At 37.1% G+C, this 7231-nt stretch overlaps 1 pseudogene; it reads left to right on the top strand.

The window, feature by feature from the left end:
- The first annotated feature begins 3592 nt into the window (after nt 1-3592).
- LOC108770660 (uncharacterized) lies at nt 3593-5349 on the top strand (annotated as a pseudogene).
- The last annotated feature ends 1882 nt before the right edge of the window (nt 5350-7231 follow it).

Genomic DNA, 7231 nt, shown 5'->3' with positions numbered 1-7231 from the left:
TATACACATGATACATATCATTAGAGTTAAGTAAATAATAAAAAAAAGATTAGGTTTTACTTTTTAATTTGATAGAATTTAATTAATTTGATAAATATACAAATGATACATCAAATTATCTTCGAAGAACATGGCACAAATTGTAACTTCCAAAAACATTTATTTTTAATAGAATTCCTGATAAACCAATTTGATGAGCGTTTCAAAGGTTTTGATATCCTTAGGAAAGGTTGAATTCTTTTTGAAAATCCTTTCACTGCGCAAATCGAGGAACAAAGCCCAGATCTTCGGAAAGAACTTTGCGATTTGCAATGTGATCTTTCTCTAAAAAATCGATCAGAAAAGGGAGTTCATTTTTTTAAATTTTAAATGCGTCAGATTATCCATCTCTCAGAAATTGTGGTCTTCGTATTATATTATTAGCTACACAGCAGCAAATCCTTTGTATATGTTAGCAAATTTCGCAGCTATAGTAGCTAATGCATTTCAGCTAGTCAGAATTATATTAGATTTTACCGTAAAAGAGTTTTAATGGATGAGCACACGCTCTTAACGCCTTTTTTACCTTTTTTTTAAAAAGGTAAGTTTGTATATAATTTTGAAAAATCCCACCGCCTCCCCCATCGTTTTATAATTATAATATAAAATGTCAATGTGTATAAAAACAAAAGTCATCTGTACTATATAGTATTAAAGATTTTGTGATATTATTTATAGTAATTTTTTAAGCAGAGTTAATGCTGTAACTATTTGATCTTTTTAAATAATTTGTCTGGTATTCATACATATTAATTAAAATTACAATCACAATTACAAGTATTATCAATTTTTAATCTAATCTTAAATCTATCTTAAATCTGCGCATCGCTTTTATAATCCTAAATCTACGCATCGTTCTTATAACGCATGTCTTACGAATCTGAAACTGAAATTATACGAATCTAAAACTAAAATTAATATATATAACGCACGCCGTATAAATACTTAAATACTAAATCTAAACCGTATACCTATCTGAATGATTTGTTTGGACATACATATATATTAGCTACAGCAGCAAATCCTTTGTATATATTAGCAAATTGCACAGCTATAGTAGCTAATGTATTTCAGTTAATCAGATCAGAATTATAGACCGTAAAATAGTTTTATTGGAAGAGCACACGCTATTAGCGCCTTTTTTACCTTTTTTTTTAAAATGTAAGTTTGTATATAATTTTAAAAAATCCCACCGCCTCCCCCATCGTTTTATAATTGTAATTATCGAGTGGTAGTGGGGGTCGCTCGCCGGAATCAGCCCGAAATGTGCATCTAGTGCCGAGCACTGACTTATTGTTAGATAATATAGTGTAATTTTTTTTAAGTAGAGTTAATGCTGTGACTATAGAAAAATCACGAAACGTGATTCATTACTCTTGACAAAGCGTTCGAGTACGCATCATTTCTACCGCGCGTCGTATACTTGTGTCACATCGCGATGTCTCTCGCGTTCATCATCGTCATCGTCTTCGTTACGATTACTACGATGACAACGTCGACGGCAGCGATGAATCGTGAAAGCATAGATACTGAAATAATTCTATATCTCCAAAAGTATGGCTACTTATGTAACGCTGAAAACAATACGCATTTATCATTCGAAGAGGGAGAAACAGGCGATTTCGAGAATACACTAAGCAACAAAATTATCGTAACAAAATTTTTCATCGAAATTTTGCTATTTTTCAAATGCGCATAACTCGGTCAATTTTCATCGTATCAAGTCGATTTTTTTTCGTATTGTAGTTAATTATCTGTACTTTAAGAAAAACTTGATGCGAAATTAAGTGCAAGTCGATGCCGCATCTCCATGTTTTGATAAAGCCCAAGCATTTTTTTTCTTAAAAAATTTGATTGTTGACGCATTTTTTTTCGAAAATACCACATAGACCATTGTAAAGTGCACTTTTCAACAAACAATTTGAAAAAAAATTCGAGTCTCTACGATTTTTTTTGACCGAGTAATGCCATTTTGAAGTTATTCGGGCGTTTTTAACAAATATCGCGATAGAGTCAAATGCCGAAACCTCATTATAGGGAAGGATCCGTATTGAACATTAATTTTATTATGCAGAGTGAATACTAATAAAAAAATACAGAAAAGCACAGGATACTTTATTTTCTTACTAAAAATGCTTACTGAAATTCAATCTACTTAAACTGTGGCCCTGCTAGAGGCGGGATTGAGTCAGAGCGCCGTAGCAATAAGAATGGATATTAATCGCTCGACGGTATCGCGTGTTTTTAGTCGGTACCAAGAAATAGATTCTTATCGTCGGAGTCCTGGTCAAGGTCGACTTAGGGTAACTACGAATCGGGAGGATCGCAACATTGTCAATGAAGCTCTGCGCGTCCCAACAAGGGTTGCGCGACAAATCGGAAATTAAGCTTTACCAGGCAGACGAATTAGTACTCAAACGATAAGAAGACGCCTTCACGAAAGAAGCTTAAGATCACGAATTCGTGCTAGAATGCCCATGTTGACAACAATGCAAATAGGGTTTGGAGTCAGAAAATACTGTGGAAGTGACGAGCCACGGGGTCCCTAATTTGACAAATGATTTACCTTTTCAGGGCCAAAATGATGCGTAAAATCCAACCAGCAACCTCCTCGCGGTACGTATCGGGTAATGCTAATGCTGGCGGTATTCGTTAAAAACGCCCGAATAACTTCAAAATGGCATTACTCGGTCAAAAAAAATCGTAGAGACTCGAATGTTTTTCAAATTGTTTGTTGAAAAGTGCACTTTATAATGGTCTATGTGGTATTTTCGAAAAAAAATCGGGGCGATCCAGGTAGAGCGTCAAACAAATTTTTTAAGAAAAAAAATGCTTGGGCTTTATCAAAACATGGAGGTGTGGCATCGACTTGTGCCTAATATCGCATCAAGTTTTTCTTAAAGTGCAGATAATTACCTACAAAATGAAAAAAGAATCGTCTTTATACGATAAAAATTGACCGAGTTATGCGCATTTTAAAAATAGCAAAACTTTGATGAAAAATTTTGTTGCGATAATTTTGTTACGTAGTGTATTATCAAATACAGGGTGATGATACATTGAATAACTACGTTGTATCAAATGCGTAAACCACGATGTGGTCTCCCGGACATTCACGAGCACAATATAGGTAGGCGTAAATGGGCGAAAACACATCTCACGTGGAACTTCCATCTAGCGGATCAACACATCTTGCAAACTACCGAATTCGCGTTCTCGCTATGGGCAGCGAATTCATCTTTACCGTTTGAACGTAAAACGGTAAATCCCGACATCTTAATATCTTATCGTAGTGGCATACACACGTTCGTTGATCGTAGACGATGAAATTTGCACCTCTTCGTTCGATGGACCTGGTGGAATACCATATCGCTCACGCGTTCTATCCTTCTAACGTTGCTAATTACACCGCTGAAATACACGTAGATAGTAGCAGAACCGTGGCATATATATCTAACTGAAAAATCTACTAGTAACAACTATCTGATTAACACGTTAACACATGAAATTGGACACGCATTAGGATTAATACAGTTCGCGCGAAGATTCGATAATGTTCGCAGTTGTCACTACTAGGAATAGTAATAAAATCACTAAACTCAACATAGAGGACATTTTAGCCATTCAACAACTTTATGGAGTTAAAAATCCAAAACCAACAACTACACAACCACCAACTACTGAAATTACAACAAATAAACCCACGTACGTAGATCTCTGTACTTTAGAATATGTGGATACGGTGTTGGTATTACGTCATCGAATATTCATCACGTATCAACGCTACGTATGGTCGATAAATATAGAAGATACAAAATACGACGGACCAAACGTACTAAACAGCTACATGAATTTCCTTCCTAATAATTTCTCCTTATCAGCCGCATAACAAAGGCCTTCGGGTGAATTAGTACTGTTTGTAGATAATGTAATTTACATGGTCGAGTATCCCAGTTTCAAATTAAAAGAAGGTTGGCCAAAACGTATCTCGAGTCTAGGATTTCCCTCGAACGTTTTCATCAATACCGTAGTAAATACTAACAGAGGACAAACCTATGCAATCTTCAATAATAATGATGTGGCGCAAATAGACGAATGTAGTATGAGTGTTCGCTCGTATCACTCGTTACAAGCGGTATTCCGTCAGCTCCCACCTTGGCCTTTCGATATATGGATAGTAATCTGTACTTTGCAAAAAAAAACAACAATTTTACCAATTTAACGAGTTCACGAGAACCGTAACAAAGGCTGGTAAATTTAATATAAACGTACTCAACGTCGAATGTTCGAGAGACGGATTATTGCAACAAATGCAGGATATCTTAAGTCGACTACTTTGATTGAGTAATACATATTGACAAAACGCAACGAGAAATAAGACGAAGAAGAAGGAGAAGGATAAGATGGAAGGACATATATAATAAATACTGTAATAGTTTTTAAACGATCAATATAAAAGGAATAATCATTCCGACAACATCGTTTGTACGCACTTTCCACGTTTTTCGATCGTGAGGACGATATTGTGAAAACAAATACACAATAATGCTCAACAATGTGGATATCGAAAAGTATCACATGGAATAGGACGATCGTGATGAACGGGATGTGAAGAGGAAGAAAACATTCGACGATTTAACTGGTGAAAATCCCGATAAAGAAAACACATCAAATAAGTAGGTATATTTTTCTTTGCGTCTCTTTTTCCATCTACTCATTTTTTTCTTTAATTACAGACATCAAATCACACATCGTCCTATTGTACGCATTCTCGAGAGAAGATATCCGTTAACCGTAACTGGCTACAAATACTTGAACATTGGTATCAATGTCAAACTCCCTTCTTACGTAACTATCATTTTGAGGGATTCTCACGGTAAAGAGATTCCGCTTTCACCGGACATCTGGAGAGAGCTTCTCGAACAAAAACACGTCATTTTGTCCCTTTTGCAGTACGATGAGAATAATAGAGGAATACGTGCCCCAATGTACGTTGGAAATTTAACGTTACGCTTCGGACGAATCAATAATCTACCAATACTGCGTCTAGAAATAAGTACAGCTCGTCTATCCATGTCGAAAAGCACTGTACTTAATATATTCAATCTTGAATACTATGTAAATCGTCTCATTTCCTCCTTAACCGCAATGACCGATAACGTCGACAAAAAATTTTCACGACTTCTTGCTATCGCGTTCACTGTCACGAAATCTGCGAACATGCTAAAAACGATGTATGATGACGAATCCTTCGACCGCAACGACATCCTCGATTGCGAGTTGATCGCTTTGGTTTTCGGAGAATATTAACTTGTGTACGTCATTCGACAATAAACAATATTCTACAACTATAAATCACTTTTTTTTATTTTCTAAAACCCTACCTTTATATACTACATATACTTTATATAGTTTAAAGGAAAAAGGAAAAAAGAAATGGTCTATAATCTTTCAAAGAAAAAGCTAAAATGAAAAAATGATGCATAATCGCATAATATATATATATTGTCACTCGTGCTGTCGCGTACAGTTAATCTGGAAAGCTTGCACGGATTTAAATTACGATGGACAACATAGTGAACATTGTGCAAAATATACCTGAAGAGCGTCTACTCCAAATCATCGATGACGTTTTCGAAGAACTTGAAGACTTCGAAAATATTGGAAACATCGATGATGGTGAGGAGTACATGTCAGACGATTCAGGATATTGTACAAATTAAGGTAACAACGCTCACGATACTTATTGATCCCACATTTCCTGTGCAAAATTAGGTTCGTACGGTCGGAGACCGAAAAGTTCGCTGAGAAACAGATCCCCGTCGTCCCAGATATCCATGTATTCAGATCTAAACTCTCGCTCGGCCCGTCTGTCCGCGCGTATCATCTGTCTGTTAAAAATATTCATAAATCCACGTATGCGCAAATTCCCGCGGTGCGTAGCCTGAAAAAGAGTATAAAAGTGAATTAGACACATATTGTTATTTATACTTTATAAATTATATTGTAAAATTTTATAAGTTCTACTAAACTTACGAATGGAATCTTCAGAATCTTCACCTTATTAGGTAATTGCAACTCACATACTCGTTCGTTGTCGACAACGATATACTGGAATAAGAACAGTAACATAAAGTACATTTAAAATAAAGAACTAAAAAAATATCTACAATATACACAAAAGACAACACACTTACTCCATCAACTGGAAATTCGTATGTAATCTCCAACAGATTCTTCAAATTACTTATTATACACTCACACTAACACAAACGTTACGGAAAAATAATACAAAGTACGTATGATAAAAAAGCCTCACTCATACACATTTATATACTGTCCCCCATCGAACATGTTCAGAACGCATCCAATAAGGATGTGATATCCAACAGGAAAATACGCAAAAAAACTGCGTAAAAGGAAATCACGATTGATTCTTCTTTTAATATCTTTTTTATTAAATAAATACTTTAGAAAAACACAACAGTAAAGACTGGGCGTCAGGTGAACAGCACGGGGCGTTGGTATGAGCGAACGCGATCGAACGGCATCGGTGCGAGTGTGAGCGAGAACGATCGAACGGCATCGGTGTGAACGAGAGTGATCGAACGGCATCGATGTGTGTGCGAGCGAGAGCGATCGAACGGGCGTCAGGTGAACAGCATGGGGCGTTGGTGTGAGCGAGAGCAAACGGGCGTTGGCGCATCCGATAAGGATGTGGTATCCAACAGGAAAATAAACTGCAAAAAACTGTGTAAAAAGAAATCGTTCTTATTTTAATATCTTTTTATTAAACTAACACTTAAAAACACGACAGTAAAGGTATGTGTGTGGTACAATCGAACGCATCGATGACCCGCGAAAACATGTCGTGACATGTCGCGGCGTGTCCTTGAAAAATCTTTGATTATGCTCGATCGAATCTTCTAATCCATCCATGCGAGCGAGAGCGAACGGGCGTTGGTGCGAGCGAGATCGAGCATACAGTACAGCGGGTTCTGGATACTTCGTCGGCGAGGGGACCGCAGCGGAAGGGGGGGAGGGTGCGAACGAACGGGCATTGGTGCGAAAAAAACGCACGAACTCCCTCAGTCCAGTGATGCACATTTGGCTCCCCGGCAATACGGAATCCAGCCCCACCACTTTTACCCCCACCTACCGGCATCGAGTCGGCCGCGAGAGCGAGCGAGGC

This window comes from Trachymyrmex cornetzi, unplaced genomic scaffold (assembly GCF_001594075.2).
Source record: "Trachymyrmex cornetzi isolate Tcor2-1 unplaced genomic scaffold, Tcor1.1 scaffold1001, whole genome shotgun sequence".
Taxonomy (NCBI): domain Eukaryota; kingdom Metazoa; phylum Arthropoda; class Insecta; order Hymenoptera; family Formicidae; genus Trachymyrmex; species Trachymyrmex cornetzi.
Note: the sequence above shows the minus strand (reverse complement) of the source record. Positions and strands in the feature narration are given on the sequence as shown.